Source organism: Rhea americana, unplaced genomic scaffold (genome assembly GCF_003343005.1).
Source record: "Rhea americana isolate MKP2758 unplaced genomic scaffold, rheAme1 scaffold_264, whole genome shotgun sequence".
Classification (NCBI taxonomy): Eukaryota; Metazoa; Chordata; class Aves; order Rheiformes; family Rheidae; genus Rhea; species Rhea americana.
In genome coordinates, this window is record NW_028186384.1 from 69,038 (window position 1) to 87,759 (window position 18,722).

The 18,722-nt window shown below is 40.5% G+C and overlaps 1 protein-coding gene across 1 annotated transcript in view; it reads left to right on the forward strand.

Moving 5' to 3' along the window:
• CTNNA1 (catenin alpha 1) overlaps nt 1–18,722 on the forward strand; it is a 98,958-nt gene that overhangs the window by 20,986 nt on the left and 59,250 nt on the right. The gene's annotated exons all lie outside the window — the stretch shown is intronic.

Here is an 18,722-nt window from a genome sequence, read left to right on the forward strand (position 1 = left end):
TGCAGTGCCTGAAAAGAGCAGTGGTCTTGTACCTGATGGACAGTGGTCTTGGCTCTCAGAGTGTCAGAAGTACATCTCAAAATTGCTATTTTTGGTCTTGGTAGTCTCATAATTTGCTAAACGCTTGGAGTTGTACTACTATGAGCAAGTAAACTGGGTTTTAGATTTGCTTGCTCTGGTTTGCTTTCCTCTCCTAAGTTTCGTTGAGCATCTCCGTGGTACTTGAAAATGAATGAGCAAGAAAGTACTTAGCTTATGTCTTCCATTTCTTTTGGAAGAAGTAATTCTGTATTCAGAACTACCAGCAAAGGGTGTTTTTACTCCCGACGCACGTGTAGGATGCAGCCTGGAGATGAGCTCTGAATTGCCCCATTAATAATGGTGACCCATAACTTCGCATTCCCGTCGGGGAGCCAAGCGTGCAAAGGAACGCACGTAAATTTTCACAGAGCTGTTAAACKTATTTACAGCAAGCACCTCTGTATTTGAAAGGGCTCTTGCACAGCCCCATTAGTGAAAGCAACTGTTTCTTGGAAATAGATGCGAATTAAAATGGCAGACTGATCTACTGATCTGTATTTATCTCTGCGCTGATTTTTTTTTCTTTTTTCTTTTTTTTAAAAAAAAAAGCCAGGATAGACGTTTTGCCTTCAGATAATCTGCCCTTCCTGCTCTAATGTTGCGTTCCTGTCAGCTGGAGATGCTTGGATACTGAAGTGAAGGACATCACATGAAAGTCTGGGTAGATTTTCCTGCCCTGGACTTCACTGTTCAGGAAAGAGCAATGCAGCGTTAAGCTGGGCGCTAATTTCCCTAGACATTATCAATTTGTCAGAGATACTGCTTTTAAAAACATTAAATTGCTGAAGTAGTAGAGGGKTTTTTTTTATGTGGTTAATGCTTACAGGATGATATCCGGTAAATAATTCGGCATGCTTTGCATGAAGCCAAGTGAATATTATTAGAATTTAAAACTATCAGTTGGGCGTTTCGGGGCTGTAGAAACTAGCTGACAGGTTGCTTAGCTGCAGAGGATATTTGTGCTGAATAAGAATCAATAACTTTTAAACTGAATAGATTTGACAGCAGTTGGGATTTAGTCTAAAGCGTCTTACATAGCTGTGCTCCATTTGAGCCTCTCCAYGCTTTTCAGGATTTTTGGAGCAGGCTCTTGCTACGGTTCAAAGAACAAACRTTGCTGCCCTCGCTCGAAACGCTTGTGCGATGGGGGTGAGCGTGCGTGTGGCGGGAACGAACCCTCTGCTGCTATCCTTCAGCTGGAGAGTAGAGTACTGTACGTGCCTTGTGCAGCAGTGAGGGTTTCCATCCTGCTTGGTCTCTTCCCTCCCGCATTCTGTCTGTTTTTTTAATGATGAAACATCTATTTTTCATTCCTTGTTAGATGTGTGGTGCCCAATGTTAACACCTACCTAAYGTTTTCTAATTTTACATTGCAAATCCAGACTTTTTGTAGTTTGATAGTGGTCAAAGGATGCTGAAGACTTGTGGAAGGAAGCTCTGAAATAAGAAGCTGGGTGCACTCGCTGGGGAAATGACACGTGGCTTTGAGCTGCGAGACGTTTTGCGTGAACGTGTTAGAACGTGGCCAGCGGCTCCCGCTTCGCAGCGCTGTGCGTTGTGACCCGATCTGTTACAGTTCCAGCGTTTGGTAGGAAAACGCGTGGACTTTATGGGTTTACGTAAGGTTATTTAGTCACCCCCTACCAAAACTCTGTTCGGTGATACCTGAGTACTCTCTCAGAGCCGAAATCCAGGCGTATGGATGGAAGAGGGCATGTAAGTTTGCACGGTGGTTAGTGATCTGTAGATAAACAGCATTTTAGCTTCCAGCAGGATCATACTCCCAACCTGCTGAARCTTTACACATGCAACTTGGCTTTTAATCTTCCTCTTGGTGGAGGAAGAGGATGGTGGAGTTATTACAAAGCAGGAATGCTGAAATTTTTTCATTACAACAGATACTAGCATCTGAAGTCCCAGACTCCCCTGACCCCCCCCTTTTTTTTCCCTTAGCTTTGATCTGATGGAAACTTGGATTAAATTCCAATCTTTCTGYGAGATGGGACGATAACTGTCCGTGCATGCTTGGCTCTTTGTTATTGACTGGTAACATCCTCTCCGGTTATCTGGTGATCTGTGAAACTGTTGTACTCCTTTTTTTYCTTTCTTTTTTCTTTCCCTTCTAATAGCTAATTTTTTTATTATTTTATTTTGCAAGCAGTAGAAGTCGTGACTAAAACCCTATTCTAGATAGTGCATTTAACATCTAGACCACGCTCTTACTCTGCTTAACCTGTTTTATCCCGTTTCAGTTACGTCTTCTGTAATRTTTCTACTGTGTGCTGGAGCTGTAGGCGTCCTTTGTCGCAGAAAGGCAGCTGAAGCAGTGCAGAGTAATTAGCATTTGTGCCTTATTCAGGTAATGGCAGCCCTCTTAAATGGAAATAGAGGCAGAAGACTGATTCAGTCCTCTCCTTGCCTGCAGAAAGGAGGAGGATTAAGCTGCATCTTGGAAGACTTTGAATACAGGGGAAAATTTGGGCTGCTTCTCATCTGTGCAGGGACATGTTTTTTCCGGCACTTGTTTTCCCAGGGCTCTCATCAGCGGGGCTTTGCAGCCCGTCTCCTTTAGTTAAACGGCATCTTTGCGTGTTGGAGAACCCTTACTGCACCTCGACTTGATCTGTTAGTGGTCTAGGGAAGACTTGAAACGAGGGGAAACAGATAAATTGRCAGAGGAGAAAAAGAGCAGAGAAAACTGCCTGTATGCCAGGGTTCACGAATCTTCTGCTCAAAACTGTTYGAAAAGACTTCCTCCGTGACTTTGGAAATTGTATGTTTGAAAAGTCAAGGTTACTGCTGCTGAATTGATACTCTGAGAGCTTTCCTTAAAACAGCAACAAAACCCTAGGCTCTCAGGCCAAGAACTTCCTTGCAAAGGTGTGCTAAAAGATGTGGGTTTTTTCCTCAGTGCAAATTAAGAAGAGAATTTTCTTTTTTCCCCAGGCATCAGGCCACGGTGTGGGGGGCGGGGGGGACATGACAGSGAACAGGGCCTTTGCAATATTAGCTGTTGTCAGTGAAAAGGCAAAGCAACATCCATCGAAGCTTGCTTTCACAAGTAGCTCTGCTTTTAATAAATTGAGCATACTTTAACTTCTGTATGTCTCAGGTTGAAGTTAAATATTGCATGATGAGCAGCCGTTTGTGGGTATTGACTTATCTTGCATGTATGTTAACCTTTGACTGTCGAGACAAACTGATTTTGCCATTCCTTGGGTGCTCTGCTGCCTCCGTACGTGGCCAGGAAAAAAAATCACTTCTCTGCGCTGAATCTTTTTCTGTGCACTGTGGGCCTGAGGTCCTGTCATCTGYGTTTTACCGAATGTAGTAATTTGAAATGATGTTATTAGTTACTTCATAAAACCTGTGGAAAGAACTTGCAAAATGAGGTCTTTGAAAAATGAAAAGGTTTTTGAAAGCAAAAGATTCTTTTATTTTTCAGGAATTGTTTCTCCAACTTGGTAGATAGTGTCGTAAGAGTCAAACATCTCTGCAGAGCAAAGGAAATTCTCGGGAGACATRGGAGTGTGTGGTGGAATAATTTTAAGGGAAATAAGTTACAGTTCTTGTGGATAAAAACAAGYTAGTTTTGATATTTGCAGACCAATTTGTTGGGTAGGGGAATGTGTTTGGACAATAAACAAGCATGCTTGGTGGGGAGTGTTCTGGCCCTTTAGTCCTTCCTGCTTTAGTCAGATTTTGATTTTAGCTTGTCTTTGATCTACTTGATTTTTATGGACTATATTTTGGTTGCTTATTTAAAAGATATACTTCTTAAAAATAAAAGATCTGCTGTTTATTGCCTTTGAGCTAAATTAACTGAATTTTGGACYAAGATTCCCACATGCTAGCAAGGCAGGCATTTCTTGTTTTGGTTTTTATAATGACAGACATAAGATCTGACCAGGCAGTTTGAGGCTGTGCATAGAGACAACTTAGGGAAGTTAGCACTTTTAATATTGTAAACTATACCAGAATTCAGATAATTYAGATATTGTTAGATTTTTCCTTTGTCATCTTGATGTACGAACGTCATTGTGTTTGTGTATGTGTGCCTTACAATTTTAAGGGAAATATTAAGGATTGCTGGAGCTCCTGAAGTATCTTCCTCTGACTTCTTGCAGATACCTCTCATTTGTATGCTTGAGATTTATCTATATTTTGAAATTTATTTTCTTTTTCGATATCRACTTGTGACCATTCTCTCTGACAGGTCTCAGATTCATTATAGAAGTTGTTAATTAGTAACAGTGGTATACAGTTCTTCCTGAATAGGAAGATAATTCCGAAATCTGTTTGTGGTATGCATAGTCTGTCCTATATCTATGTTAGAAAGGTTTTGATAGATTTTCCTCCTTTTCTTGTTTCCTAGCAGTTGAATTACAGCTGTGGATATCAGTGATGGYCTCCTCGGGTTGTTATACTTCCTTCTATGTGAATGCCCCAGGTTTTTCAGCCTGATACTGTAYACTGCTTTTAAGTGTGCATTAGTTTTATTCAAAACATCCTCTCTGGTAGGAGTTGGACCATGTCACTTAAACCCCAGTTTTTAATTCTGCTCTTGTGGAGGCTGAGCATCTACTTGCCTCCTGTTGGCTTCATTAACAGCCCTTTGAAACCAGGTGATTTCTGTGTCCAGGTGATTTGAATATCATTTCTCTTTCTAAAGAGTTCATGTGTGTGTCTTGCCCACCTCAACAGTCAACTTCTTCTGGCCCCTACCCACTCCAACAAATTTCCTGAGGCTCTTCCTGAGAACCTGCACAGTTTTGTGTTCCCCTGGGAACTTGATGGCTTGTCTTGCTCTTTTCTCTACTACATCTTTGAATCTTTACTTTGAGGACAACTTCTGAAAACTTTTGAATGGTCTTTCTTGAGTCATCTAGGGGGAAGAAGGTGACATGAGAGCTCTGATGTCGAGTACAAAATAGGACTGCAGCTATATCATTTGATACTGTTCTCCTTAAATGCCAAACTGTGAATTTCCTAGAGGCAGAATGAAGTTTTTGGGCACCTCTCCAGGAGTCAAAAACATCCCAATTCTAGAGGTCAGTGAACTGAAAAAAGCCAAGAAATGAGAATTTAATGCAGAAATAACTGTAATGAAGGAGGAAAACAAAGTTCAAAGCTGTTCTGCCTTGCATCAGAACAGCTGACCCTTTTGGAGCTAAATGGCCCACAGGGTGGTCGCTTGGCTCTCTGTTAAATTAGGCMAATATCTGAGGAGGACAGAGGCCCTCACAAACTTAAAAGCTTATGACGTTACGCTGCATATGCAAATGCTGTTGAGTTTGACTGTAGAAATTACTGTTAAAAGGAAGGAGGAGATCAAATGGAGGGAGACAAGCATAGACCAAAGCAATGGTAATTGAGCAGTACATCTTCATAGCCTGATCCTACCCCATATACTCTCATGAAGACATTATTCATGTTTAGGAAATGCTTGTGAAACGGCAAGGCCCTGTCATGTTGCCTGTATACTGGGAGTATGCCTGCTGTAATTTCTAATAGACAGATTAACTTATTTTATGCATTCTGTAGCTTTGCTTTGGTTGTATTGCCCACTTCTGGAGTGGTATGTATGTAAAGGGAAAGGTTGTTTTAGTACTAGACTGTGCTGAACCCTGTGTTCAGTTCAGACTTGTTTTTTGATGTAAGACTGAACTGAACAAACTGGGTTTTTGAAATTGCTGTCAGCTTGAGTACATTTTATTTCCATATTTCTATGCGCAGGACTGTATGTTTCTGTACATGATTTTTATTTGTTTTGAATGGCTTTTTCTTTATTATCTACCTAATGGTTTCTCATGCACCAGTAGTGCATGATACAATAGGAATGTAAGGTTCCTCTGCATCCTATATTGCCCTTTGCCTCCCTTTTTTTTGAGCATTTATCTTACAAATGATACTACTTTGCTGCTCCACCTCGCATGTACAGACAATTCCTAAATGGTTTATTGCCATTGACACTCGATTTCTCTCCAAGAAGGGCAACCACTTTGTATGTGTCAAGCTTATACTCGAATTCCAAATACTTTAATGCTTCCTCATTATCTGCAACAGTGGCTGGCTAATTAGTTAGCTGAGTAAATAATGGCTTGATAGCGTCTCCGTAAAGGATGACGTTAGGCATGTCACGCTGGAGTGCCTTTTTAATCCAGCACGGATCCTCAGCAAGTCACTTGCTGTAGTGCTGAAGGTAGAAGGAGCTGATAGAAACGCAACTGAAGGCTGATACTGCCAACCTGCTGGTCCGCTACTTCATTTTTTGTTTTAATTTCAAGCACTTTTGTTGTTTKGGAGGAAGCGAAGTTACCATGTGTGGGAGGCAGAGGAGATGCTTGTCTCATACTTTTTGGTACTGGTAAGGCTAGAGGTGCTTGTTAACTAGTCCCTAGACAGCTAGGCAGCTTTTGATGTTATTTCCAGTTTTAATGCCTTTTGCTTCCTCTTGAAGGCAACTTCATATACAATTTTCTCTGTTGTGTTGCAAGCTGAATCCCATTCTATAGGGTATATATAAAAATGCCACAAACTAAAGCTATTTATGTATCTAATAATGAATAAAGGATACATTAATTCTAGCTTTGAATGTCTTATGACTGTATCGGTAGGATTGTTTTATTATCTGTTTCTCCAAGCTGTCTTGCCAGGAGTTAGATGGCTTTCATCCCAGATTCATAATRCGTTCCCTTCCTCTTGGAAAGGGCATATGCTCTCTTGGCTCGCTCTTTTTAATTTGAGTTTTGCAGGGGTCTGTGTTGTTCCAATTTTAGTTGTTCTATTTCTAAAGCCATTCACATGCATGTAAAATATGGAATATTTTAGGGCTTTTAAAGTTACTTCAGGTCTAAGCTTGAGACGTGCTTTTCCTATTTCTTGATGGATCTATTTGTTCATGTAATTTACAGATATTCTTTAAATTAGGATACCAATTAACATAAAAGGGGAAAATTAAGCGTAAAAAGAGGCTCTGCAAGAGTGCATTACTCACCAGCCCGAGCAGCTGGCTCGTGGATGCTGCAGGATTGTGTTTTGTCCCCCTCGTTCGGTATTCGGAGACGTTTCCCCATCCAGCCTTCCAGTCTCCTCTCCTTGTCGCTACGGAAAGTGAGTCGAATTGACCTGTATCCAGCTTTGTTTAGCTAGTGGTAACTCAACAAAATTTGTTTTGTGAGGAAACAGCTGGAAGTGTTGACAAAATACTCGGCCGTCCTTCTTGAGCTTGTCAGTTGTTGTTCGAGAGCGATTTGAATGCTGAATTAGGCCTCACCTGATTGCTATACAGTCAGCAGAAATTCAGCCTGATTTTCATCTGCACGTAGCAAAAAGGAACACTATAGATTTAAAATTGGGCTTTTAGGAGCAACTCAGTTCCTTCTGTGGGTTTTAAATAGACCCATACCTTTAGACTGTGAGGGGACTATAGGTTGCAGAATGCACTTGGGGCAAACTCACCAATTTTACACTGCGCGTTTGGTTTTGCTCTGTGCGGAGATTGAACGAGAGCTGGGGGTTGAGTGTCTCTGTTGCTGGATAACCAGGGGAGTGAGCTCCACCGTGATGGGTCTTGCACCCTGAGCTGTACAGCTAGCCACAGCAGAGCAGCCCAGGGGCAGCACGCCGAGTCCTTACAGCAGAGACGAGGCAGGGAGAAAGCGGTAGGAGCAGATGAAGGCAGGAATCAATCTGCAAGCTCACTAAGGTTAAGCAGGATGCTGGGCTGCCTGAAGAGTAACCCTTCTACGTTTGGTGCTCCTTCATGATGCAAGATAGGAGGAGGGCAGAGAGTGCCTAAGCTCTATCTGTTGGCTAGGGTAAGGGGGAAGCTTTGCAGGTGTAACCAATTGCAAGCTAAAGCTCTTCAACTTGCTTCTCAAAGGACTTAACTAGAAAACTTTTTTGAYGACTGTTTAGTTGGTTCAGTGATGGCAAGTTCTTTGGACATCCAGTGCCATATTTCATTTAAAAAATGACTTTAAAAGCTTTTGGTTTGATAGTGGTGTTCACTTGAACTTTTGGTTCTTCCAAAGCTGCCTCCTGTCCTGAAGTTTGCAGCTGCTGATCTCGGCTGAGCTCTTCTGAAGATTTGACCAAAGAACTCAAGGTGCTCTCTGCAATTTTATCTAGCCTGACATGGCCAGACTAATAAGAGCTGTAAGCCTCTTGCATTTTGCTAAAGATTTCAGGTGTCCTTGCTGTGTTAAAATCTAGCTGATAGTGGTTATCCTTCCTTTGTCCCTGTGTGATCATGGTGACTTAACAAAAATTAGGGTAAGTTAACTATTTTTAAAGTGTATGTGGTTTAATGAAAACTAGTGTCAGTTTTAGAGTAGGTTACTTGCCAGTTTCAATTTTGCAATATTTTTTTTGTAGCACTTACTGAAAAGAAGATACATGTTGTGCAGTTTTAATGGTTTGATTCCTCTTCTGCCTAAAAGAAGACTAGCTCACTTAGTTCACTGAATCCTGTGGAGATATCTGAATTCAACTGCTGGTTCCCTATGCAGTTAGAGCAGAATAGGACTTTTATGTGTGTGTACATGTACATACATACATATATTCAACCTAGTCATTTAGCAACTGGATTCCTGTATGACTTGGGATTGAAACTTAACACTTCATATTGTCCTGATTTGGTAGTCATCAAGATGTTAACTGATTACAAACCAGACACAGCATTTACCAAGAGATTAGTTGGCAATTCTGGGGCAATTTGTATGGCATTAGGATTGTGTTTTAGGCTGGGGTAGCCTTGGACATTTTGGAGAGCTGCCATGAAAGCCCRAAGATAGTGTGACATTTGGAAGAAGAAAAACCTGTGTGTTCTTCAGTATGACTGAGTATTGCTAGTGAAAAGACAAGAAATATCTATTTCAAAGGCGGTAGAATGCGTTTGATAATGTTGGTAAAAATAAGTCTCTTCCATTTATGATTACATTACATAAAGGAAAAAAAAACACTTGTCAAAACATGAGAAACCAGCCTGTGTAGAAGCTRTTTTAATAATCTGTAAAGAATGAGTTAATAATCACCAAGAAGTGACATCTGTATTTTTTACTYATTGCATATGTATGCATAATTAAGTGCTTTAGAGGAATGGGRTTTGGGTAGTTGTTGTTTACATATCTCATTCTCTCTGGAGTGAGTTCCTCATGTTTGCATGGTTCCTGGTTGATACCTGTCTGTTGGTGTCAGTAAGTATAGATTMGACTTTTTTCATTGACTGTCACTGCATAGACTGAAGTCAGTGSAGTTTCAGGGAACAGAATGTAATTCAATGCGGCCAGGTTTGCATGAACACTTGAAACTATTTTTTTAAAGCTGATGATCACTTACTAGTTTGCCTGATGAACATTACTGGTTTTGAATAAATGGACATGAAAAACGAGTGTAAAACTTCTTATTTTGAGGATGCAGCTTTGCTTTGGTTTGTTCAAATGATAAAGTGCCCACTAAGCTGAAAAAAGCAGTCTGATAGTTTTGACTCATTTGAATCTGGCATAAAATGTGTTCATGTGTGTCTGGACGCAATCTCACTGGCACGCCTTGTCAAATTAATCGTTGTCCAAAGACAGATGTAGATATGAAAGGGTAATATCCCTGAAATTTATCTGCGTGGTGCGCTAGAGTGGTTCTCCACTTTGTCAGGGCTTTCCATTTGTCTGCAGTGTTTTATGGTATGCTCTCAGACAGCTGCTAGTCTTGGCAATGTCCTGGACTAGTCTTGAGCTGTGTTAAGGAAAGGTATTGAACGCATTCACTTTGCAGACTTCTCTATAATATTAGTGCTTGTGTGTGTGCGTCTGAAGTGCATAGGAAGTTCTCTGCTTTTCTTGTGGTTTTTGGTGTCCTGTCTGCTGCTAGGTAGAGTACTCCTCTGAAGCGTGGGAGCAGTGCTTAAGAGCTTTGGATTCTTTCCATAAACACTTCCCAGATTTGGAGGAAAGTGGTGGTTTTCTCCAAGCTCCAGATCTGTCAACAAATGCCTAAATTGCAAAATAATCCCGAACTTGGAGTGGAAGAGACATTGCAACTCGTTTGGCMATTCTCAGTGCTGAAAGAATATGCAAGTTGCAGCAGGTGATTTGTGGATGTCTGAACTGCATTAAGTCCCGATTTCACTGTTATATTATGTTTTACAGTTAACGGCATGAATCTTAAACTATTTTAGCAGCAAATGTCCCTCATCCAAAAGACTGGCATATTTTAGCTGGTACCAAACAGAGACTTACTCTCCAGTTACAATCGGGTTAATACAACTGACAAAAGTTTGCTTCATATACAAGATTTATAATATGTGTTATTGATAAGCAGTGTAAGGAACAAATTGTTGATCTTTACTTTTTTGTGTGTTGTGGAAATTAAGTGGTATTCCTGCCTGTCTGGTAGACACACCTGTRTATTTGCAGGAAGGATTGTTGGAAACAGTGTTTTCAGTACAGGGATGTGTATATGCATGGCAAACGGTTGGAGCCAATGATGGATCCAGCTAGAAGAGTATTCCAGTGGCTGCCAAGGAGCAGTTTAAATAGCTTTTTTTGTGCCCAAACCCGGTGCTCATTTGTTGTTCTTGATATGGCAAGCATTTACTAGGCTTCAGCATTGTCTTGGCTTCAGCTATACTGGAAGACTTCAGAGAACCACGAGCGGTCCCTATGGGGTCCCTATGCCACCTTCCAGCGTGCCTGTGATGCTGGGCTGGGCTCAAGCCTAAGGGACAGGTGACCCTCTGCTCTCCTTCTGGGTCGTAGGAGGCTGCAGTCTGTACCTGCAAAAGTCAATAGTAAGCCCCAGCAGAAATACCTGACCGCGAGACCTGAAACTCTGACCTYGAGAATATATAGACTTCTTTTAAAAAATGAACTGTCACTCTGTATTGTAGTAGCTTGTCAAAGGTATGTTATTATTTGTTTTGCTCAGGAGTGTGGAGTCATGTTAGAGATGTAATACCTGCCAAAGCTTACAGTATTTTTTTTCAGTAGTCCAATCTAATCAAAGGTCTAACTGTAACCTATTTGAAGTTCCTAGTGTCTTAGGACTGGATGCTAATTGCAGGGAAAAAAAGCATCTGTCATGTAGCTGATGCTCCCTTATTTCAAAGTTTCACAGCTGCCATACCACTGATGGATATCCCTGAGTTAATTGGTTAAATCTACAGAGAGGTATATAAACTAGAGGCTTTTTTCTTCCTGTCTAGCCTGTGGCTTTTAAATTTTTAACGATCTGAACCCTGAAGATGCACTTGGTATCCGTACAGTTCCCAGCTCACTGTAGGAGTTATGAGTTAGCAAACTCTTGCCTGCCTACCCTCAGTCTCCTTTCATCCRTTGCCCAGTATGGCTTATGACTGCCTGCCGCTTCCCCCAAGTACCAAACTTGTAGTCTTACCTGCGCACCTAAGTTTCCAAGTATTTCCATTTTCAGAACTACCTGGAAAGATGAGGAGGAATCCCATAATGTTTAAATTATTCAGCCAAAATTTCAAGTGTGGAGTAAATCTCAAGTATCTATAGACCTTGCCACAGCAGATGTTGCTGCCCATTTGGGGATGGTTTGCTTCAGGACTAGATTAGACCAGTAAGTAGTTCTACATCTTTGCTGAAGTCCTCTTATCCGAAGGACAGTATAGATGATGCTTTACTACCTCTCTGTCCTTTAAATAAAGGATATATGGTCTGACATGAGGCTTGCCGAATGGCCCACTGTGTGGTTTTCCCAATTTATATTAATTTGATCCTGGCATATATCCTTTAATAAGTGCATACTGAAGATGTGCCTGGTGTGAGTCCCATCTGGGGGTGACTTGCAGGTTKGGTAGCTAAACTTTGATTCACTCAGAGCACAGATTGCTAACAAAACTTCCAGAAATACCTTTAATGGAGGGGATTGCCTACATGCTTTGCCATAGTTACCTGTTGTGTGATGCCCTTAGTGATGGAAGCTCATTACTATTCTGTGTCCTTTCGCSTGTTCTCACTATTAACAGATTGTGTCATTATTAGCTTTAGTAAGAGCTCTATTAATTTTACAATTTTTCTTCTCTGAAAGATTAAAAATGTAAGGCTGTGTCAGGGTTGAAGGAATCTCTTTGAGAGCACAAATTCATAGTCCCAGTTATCCAGCATATGGCTTTTGAAGCAGAAGTTCTGGATGTGTGATGGATTATTTAGGAGCTTGTTACAGGAAGGAGAACAAGTACATCATAATAAAATACTTACTGTAGGGTTGAGCTGGATTTCACGTTCGGTCTTCTCAGTATTTATAGTTCTTTGCAATYGTGAAAGTAAACATCACTTTTTGCAATAAGCTTTCGTTCTACAGTGTTTTGTACACTTAAAGGATATTTCAAGAATTTTGTAGCCATATAGTTGAGAAGTATCTTGGAAAGATTTTTCTATTTGAAATGCATTTTCTGTAGCTAGTGCTGTCTTTAATCTCATGTGGTCTAGCAAAACCTGTTCTACCAATTAAATATGTAGTAAGGCTGTTCTGTTTGGTAAAAGATTGTATGTTTAAATGGCAGAAGTCCTTGCTGTACTTTAAAATTAAAAATTCAGCTGTAGCACTGCTTTCAGATTCAGAGCCATTAGAATGGATTTTTGAGATTTATTCTCCTGATTAGAATACAGAAAATTAATTGYTTTTGACTGTAAAGAGTTATGACCYGTTCATTATTTAAGAACCTTCTTGATGGATGAACCATTTTTTTTTCACTTCCAGAGTTTTTGTGAGATAAGGCTGCTTTTAAAGCTGAAATAGCATATAGTGCACATATATCAAATAGTGAATGTTTTGCACCTTTTCTGTGGGTGAAAGAAATAAAAGCTTGCTCACTTTCTGCCTAGGTTTGTCTAAGGCTTGAACGTATAAGTAGGAAAGCCTGTTGAGAAAAACAGGAGTATCTTACCTGAGATTTGTTTAAAATAATAAAATATTTCATTTTTGTTTAAAAGGAGGATTTATTAGAGTTACTTAAACTTCCTGGTAGTAGAGAGCATCACCTTTGTTTGGCTTGTGCATGTGTTGGAAGTGTTTGGGTGTTGTTTTGGGAAGAAGACCTTGCATTTAATTCGAGGAGGATGGCCAAATACCCCTCTCTGATCACAGGTCAGCTCCTAGCTGTTGTTTTTTGTGCTGCCAGTTCAGTTGCTCTCAAATGATCTTTGTATGTATTTTGTCTTTGGTCTTTTAGGAACTAAGAAAGAAGAGGAAGTTATATTTCTTAAGCTTTGTTGATTAGAAACAGCAGAAGAACTAACATCATGTTTGGGTTACTTTTAATCCCCCAAATGTTTGCTGAATGCCCTCAGTAGCCAAGCCAAATAATTCATTGCAAAAATAAACGTTTTGTAACAATTCTTAGGGGTGATGTTTTCTTTTTCTTTTCCTTTTTTTTTTTTTTTTTTTTTAAGAACAGAATAAAATAAATATTAACTTTAAGATTTTATGGTGAATGAACACTTGGACTGAATTTTGGTCCTTAGCCTATAAACTTAGAAGATCAACACTTTCCTAAATGCACTTCAGTTTTCAATTCATTTGAGTAGTCTTGTCTGGTCAGATTCTTGAGTCTGTTTGTGTCTCTTATTTATTTATTTTTATAGTTGTCTTAATATTGCCTAGTTTCAATAGTATGTTGCTAGTGATACCGACGTTTTCTTGTTACTACCTAGACTTGAAGGATTTGCATAGTATTTTCAGAATATCATTTTTTTCTTCTTATGTGTCTTAACTTTGCCTCTGAAAACAAAACTTTTAAAGTTTGTCTAAAAGACTGATTTATCATGTATTTCTTTGAAATATTAGAAGAATTTGAGGAACAGTTAGCCAACTAGCATTTAAAACCCRTGAGAACTTATTTTAACTAAACCTTTTGCAAAAAAAAGTAGGTGCAGCTAAAGCTTTATTATTGAAATTATTTTAGCTGGCTGTTCAGATGTGTGTAATCATCTCAGGACATCCTGAAACTTGTTGTTCTTCCAGTTATCAACCTGTATCAAGCCTTCTAGGTTGTGTCCAGGAACTTGCCACTTGTCTAACGCAGAAACTTCTTTCTCGTGTTACTAAAACAGTGACTTTGATCATTACATTTATTCAGGGGTGTATTTCTCTGCCATTTTCTAGTTGATTGTAATTCAAAGCTGAGGTTGTGTGTTGGTGGCCTGACATCTTTAAATGATACGGACCACTCGCCCTTGCTGAAACCTTGGCAAGGAAGCCCTGGTGGAAATGCCACGCTCCCAGCTGGTGCCGTAACTCATGGTTGGTCTACTAGGGTACCTAAGAGAAAAAACACCATCAGGGAGCAAGGTCTCATGAACAGTGCAGGTAGCTGCTGCTTGGTTGCTGCCAAGGCTCATGGCCAATGGGTTGGAGAAGATGCTACTGGCCTTGCTGTTCCTGATGCAGGTAGTTACGAGGGTTTGGTCCGCTGAGCTAAGAGCTTGCGTTTTGCTTTGGTTTTTGTTCTGTTACTCCCACCTTGCTATACGAATGACTTGTGGTAGTTAAGAGGCACCTCGTCCAAGAAGAATTCATGCAATGCTCTGTACCTTGTAGAATAACTGAAAGTGCTGTACTTGGAGGGGGTAGCAAACGGCCTGGCCCAGACTGCCCTTTTACTGCCTAGGTGATGTGCTTTGAACAGTGTTGATGCACTTTTAAAACACGGTGGATGTAAACTGGTCCTTGTGTATTTTGAAGAAGTTTTTGACACCTCCGTTTGAAAAAGGAGCAAGAAAGAGGCAAATTCGGTTTTACAGTATACRCAATTTTAATCCCAAAATTTTTATGTACACTGCACTTCATTTTACTTCGTTACTTATACCCCCCCCRTCAGAAATCGGCTCTTGAAACATAATTTAAATACAATGAATCTAAGACTTTTCTTTGTAAGCTCTGGTTGCTAAGCTGGTAGAATAGTTCACTCACTAATGTTTTAATAATGCTAAAAAGAAAAACTGTGTGTGTGGTGTTTTTTTTTTTCTTTTTACAAAAGATTAGTGGAAAAATAGCAGGTGGTGCTTTTCAGTGCCTATGTCYCAGGTGTGCAAGCTGTATGCTGCTTTGCCCTTAGATAGCATCAGTTTTGCCCTGTCTGAGATGAGGTTTGATTATAGCCATCAAAGCTTCCGTCACCTTTCCCTAGATGCTTCTCACAGGAGGGCCTTCTACGAGATGTGAAATGCTGGATTTCCAGCTGGCTGTGAAATGGCCTTTAAATGCACCGCTAGCGTGACGGCTTGAAAAGCAAGCCCTGGCACCAGTTCGGGTGTAYGGGCCCCTTCTTTGGGAGGGAGCAGCTTGCTGCTGCTGTGAAACTACCTTTCCTTTTGCCATTTGTTCCTCCTCCCTCCTTTTTTTTCTTTTCCCCTCTAGAGAGGAGAAATACTGTGTTCCATTCTGAAGTCRCATTTTTATGGAAAAATTCATAAGAAAGATGAAATCTAGCTTTCTGGGTAGGTTTCCTAGGTCTGAACAGATGGATCTTAATAGCTATGCAGATCACAAACTCGCATCAACTTTATTTGCATTGAAGTAATTCAGAAATTAACTTAGGTGCATTAAAAAAAAAAGAAAAGAAAGAAAAAAACCCCAAGCATTTAGCACAGATTTCTGGTTTAAAGCCACTGGATGCTTTCCGTTTTCACGTGTTAGCAATGGGCTGCTGCCTTCTAAGCAGCATAACTGGGCATAAGCTCAAACACTTGGATTTGCATGCAGGCTAGGCTTATCTGTGGAAAAAATCAGATAATTTTCTAATGTGGGGAAAAGCAAAACAAAAACGGTTGAAACAGCGGCCTTAATTATGCTGGCATCTGATGGGAAATGGGGAGTTCTGTTGCTGCTGTGCAGAGCAATGCTTCAGTTGGAGGCTGAGCATTAATCCAGGCTACTCCTTATCAAGTAATTTTTAGCTCTGAGCATTTTACGAAGGATCTAATGCAGAGCGAGCAGCTAGAGTGGAGCCTAGTGTATTAATTCAGACCCATTCCAATACGATGACTCAAACCGAACTTTGGCTGCTGGGTTTGTATTTCAGCAGGTGAAAATCAGTGCAGCTGGATGAGGTCTCGGAGTGGGACGAGGATCTTAAGAGCAGTAGAAGAAACTCGGTTTTAAAAGCCCCTGACCACTTTTGTCTAGAGGTGGTGAAGCACCTCTAATTCCCTTTGGGACCTAGAAACTGAAGCTGTGCAAGATGGCTGCTGTTTTGGGAGAGCAATTTAACAAGCTTTTGTTATTTAGTGTTCATCCTGAAATGTCATCAGTTTAAACCGGATCGTCTTGGTTTGTGCTCCATCAAAAAATGAATCAGAGCGTGCCAAGCAAGGCCGTTAGAGTCTCCTCTTTGTATGGAAGAGTTGCAAGCAGTCAGGAACGGAAGAGAGAGTAACTCTGAAAAACATGAACAGCCTCTAGTTGCATCCTTGCGTGGAGTGATGGCTTGGCCTGCAGTTTAGTGTCCCTCTTCAGGGACACTTCGAGTTGCCCTCGCTGCCAGTGTTTGACATGCTGCAAGTTTTATGGTAGCCATTCCCTTAAATTTAACACGTAGTGAATGCTTCGCTTATGCCCAGAACCTGGTGACAAATGGGCTTGGAAAAGGCAGGTGTAAACCGAGGTGTTTGGAAGATTGGTTGCATATTAGTGTATGTTACAGCCCATCAAAGGAAAATTTAACCATAGGGTGCTAGGCAGGGTCCAGGGCCTTACTGTTGTGCCCTCTCTGAGCCCAGCAGGTATTGCAGAACCAGTTGAAAATGGGGATGCTGGGAGGAGGAGATACTGGGCATTTGCTTTTGTTTGCTTTGAGGCACTGTGGAGCAATGCTATTTGGCTGGATAAGGTTGGTACAAGTGGATTATAGATGGGATTAGGGGATGAGACAGAGAAGAGGTTTAAATCAGCTGGAACATCTGTCTTTGCTATTGTTGAGCGTGTAATATAGTTGCTTCTGTGCAGAGCTGTAGCTGTTGGAAATCCATACTCCTCACCAGTGATCAGACTACTTGGGGCAAGAGGCTGCTCCTCCTTACCGTCCTCTGTCGTGGAAAACTACTGCGTTACCTTGAAACTATTTTACAGCAAGAGCTTCTACTGGATAGCAAGGGTAAATGGGGAACTCCTCCTCGCAAAGGTGGTTGAGGACCTCAGAATTCAGTTCTGACATCTGAGAGTTGGTGACAGTGTAGCAAAAATATTTGCCTGCCAATGCCAGCATAATTAATGAGTTCAGCTATAACTCTGTCACTGCTGCTACCCATAGTTGTACACGAAAATCATTCCCGAAATTACTCTGCCTTTCAATACCCAGCTGTGTAGACCACTGTTGGCTTAATAAAGGTAAGGGAGGTGCCTGGGCCGGCGCAGGTTTCTATCAAGACGGTGGTCGTGCCTGTCTGCCGGGGACGTCCGCTTGCCTAGCAGGATTTACTCTATTCAGCTAAAGGTAACAGTCATTTCATGGAACAGGTGTAAAGTGTCTTTTCATATCGTGAACTGTTATGGGGGTTAAAGGTACTTTTAGGGAAAACCATAAGCTTGACTGAATCTCTTCCATTAAAGTCCAGCATCACAGGGAATAAAGAAAATATTTGCCTTATAAGGGCACTGTACGTAAAAGTAAAACGATGGTGGGCAAGATTAATATCTTCAAAACCAGAAATTGAAAAACCTTTCTGTAAAATCTGAACAGAAGTCACACTTATCTTGCTATAATTGTCTTGGACGAATTCATTTCACAATAAAACATCAAACTTGTATAATTGCACCCTAAATACCTCACTAAGTGGTAATACAGATATATAAAAGCAGAGTGAACTAGCAAACAGATTTTTATGCAGTGATTTTTTTTTTCTGTTTGAAAAGTTTGCAGAATAGTTTGGTACAACACATCATTAGCATACTGTAATTACTGATTTGCTCAAGGTTTGTCAACACTGTGAGGAATTTCTTTTCTTCATCTGTGTGTGCTGGTAATTGTTTAACACTGCAGCATTTGACACGACACATTTTTTTTTTAAATATACATACATGTACATCTATATATATATATATATATATTAAAAAAATCCATCCCTCTGGTCCTTTTGACTTTGGTTAGAATGTTTACAATATTTGAACAGTTGACTTAAAAATAATGTAATCCTTTGCACCCCCCCCGCCCCATGGCATCTTTAGTGCCACCATCTCTGCATAGATCTGCAAATATTTACATATAATTTCATAATATAGTATAAATAGCAATATGGTATTTCTAGGTAAAGAAATCAAATTACTCCTTAAGAGCGAGGGGTGTGTGTGAATATATATATATATATTTATATATTTTTTTTAAAACAGCATACTGGTTTAGATTCTGTCCCATGTTAAGAAACAAAACATTTTTCAGTGAACTATTCTATAAATTGAATATATTATACTATCTTATTGGAAGGTATGTATTTTCAATCTGGCAACTACCTTGAATTTTGGAAGATTTGATGGTTTCAGAAGAGTTGGACAAATGAAAGCTTCTATTACAGGGGCAAATTCTGTCTCCCAAGAAACCAGTGGGGTTAGCGCATGAAAATAGCTTGCAGGCAAGAGGAAGCTCAGCTGGGGGGAGGAGGGAGCGCAGGCAGAGGGGGACA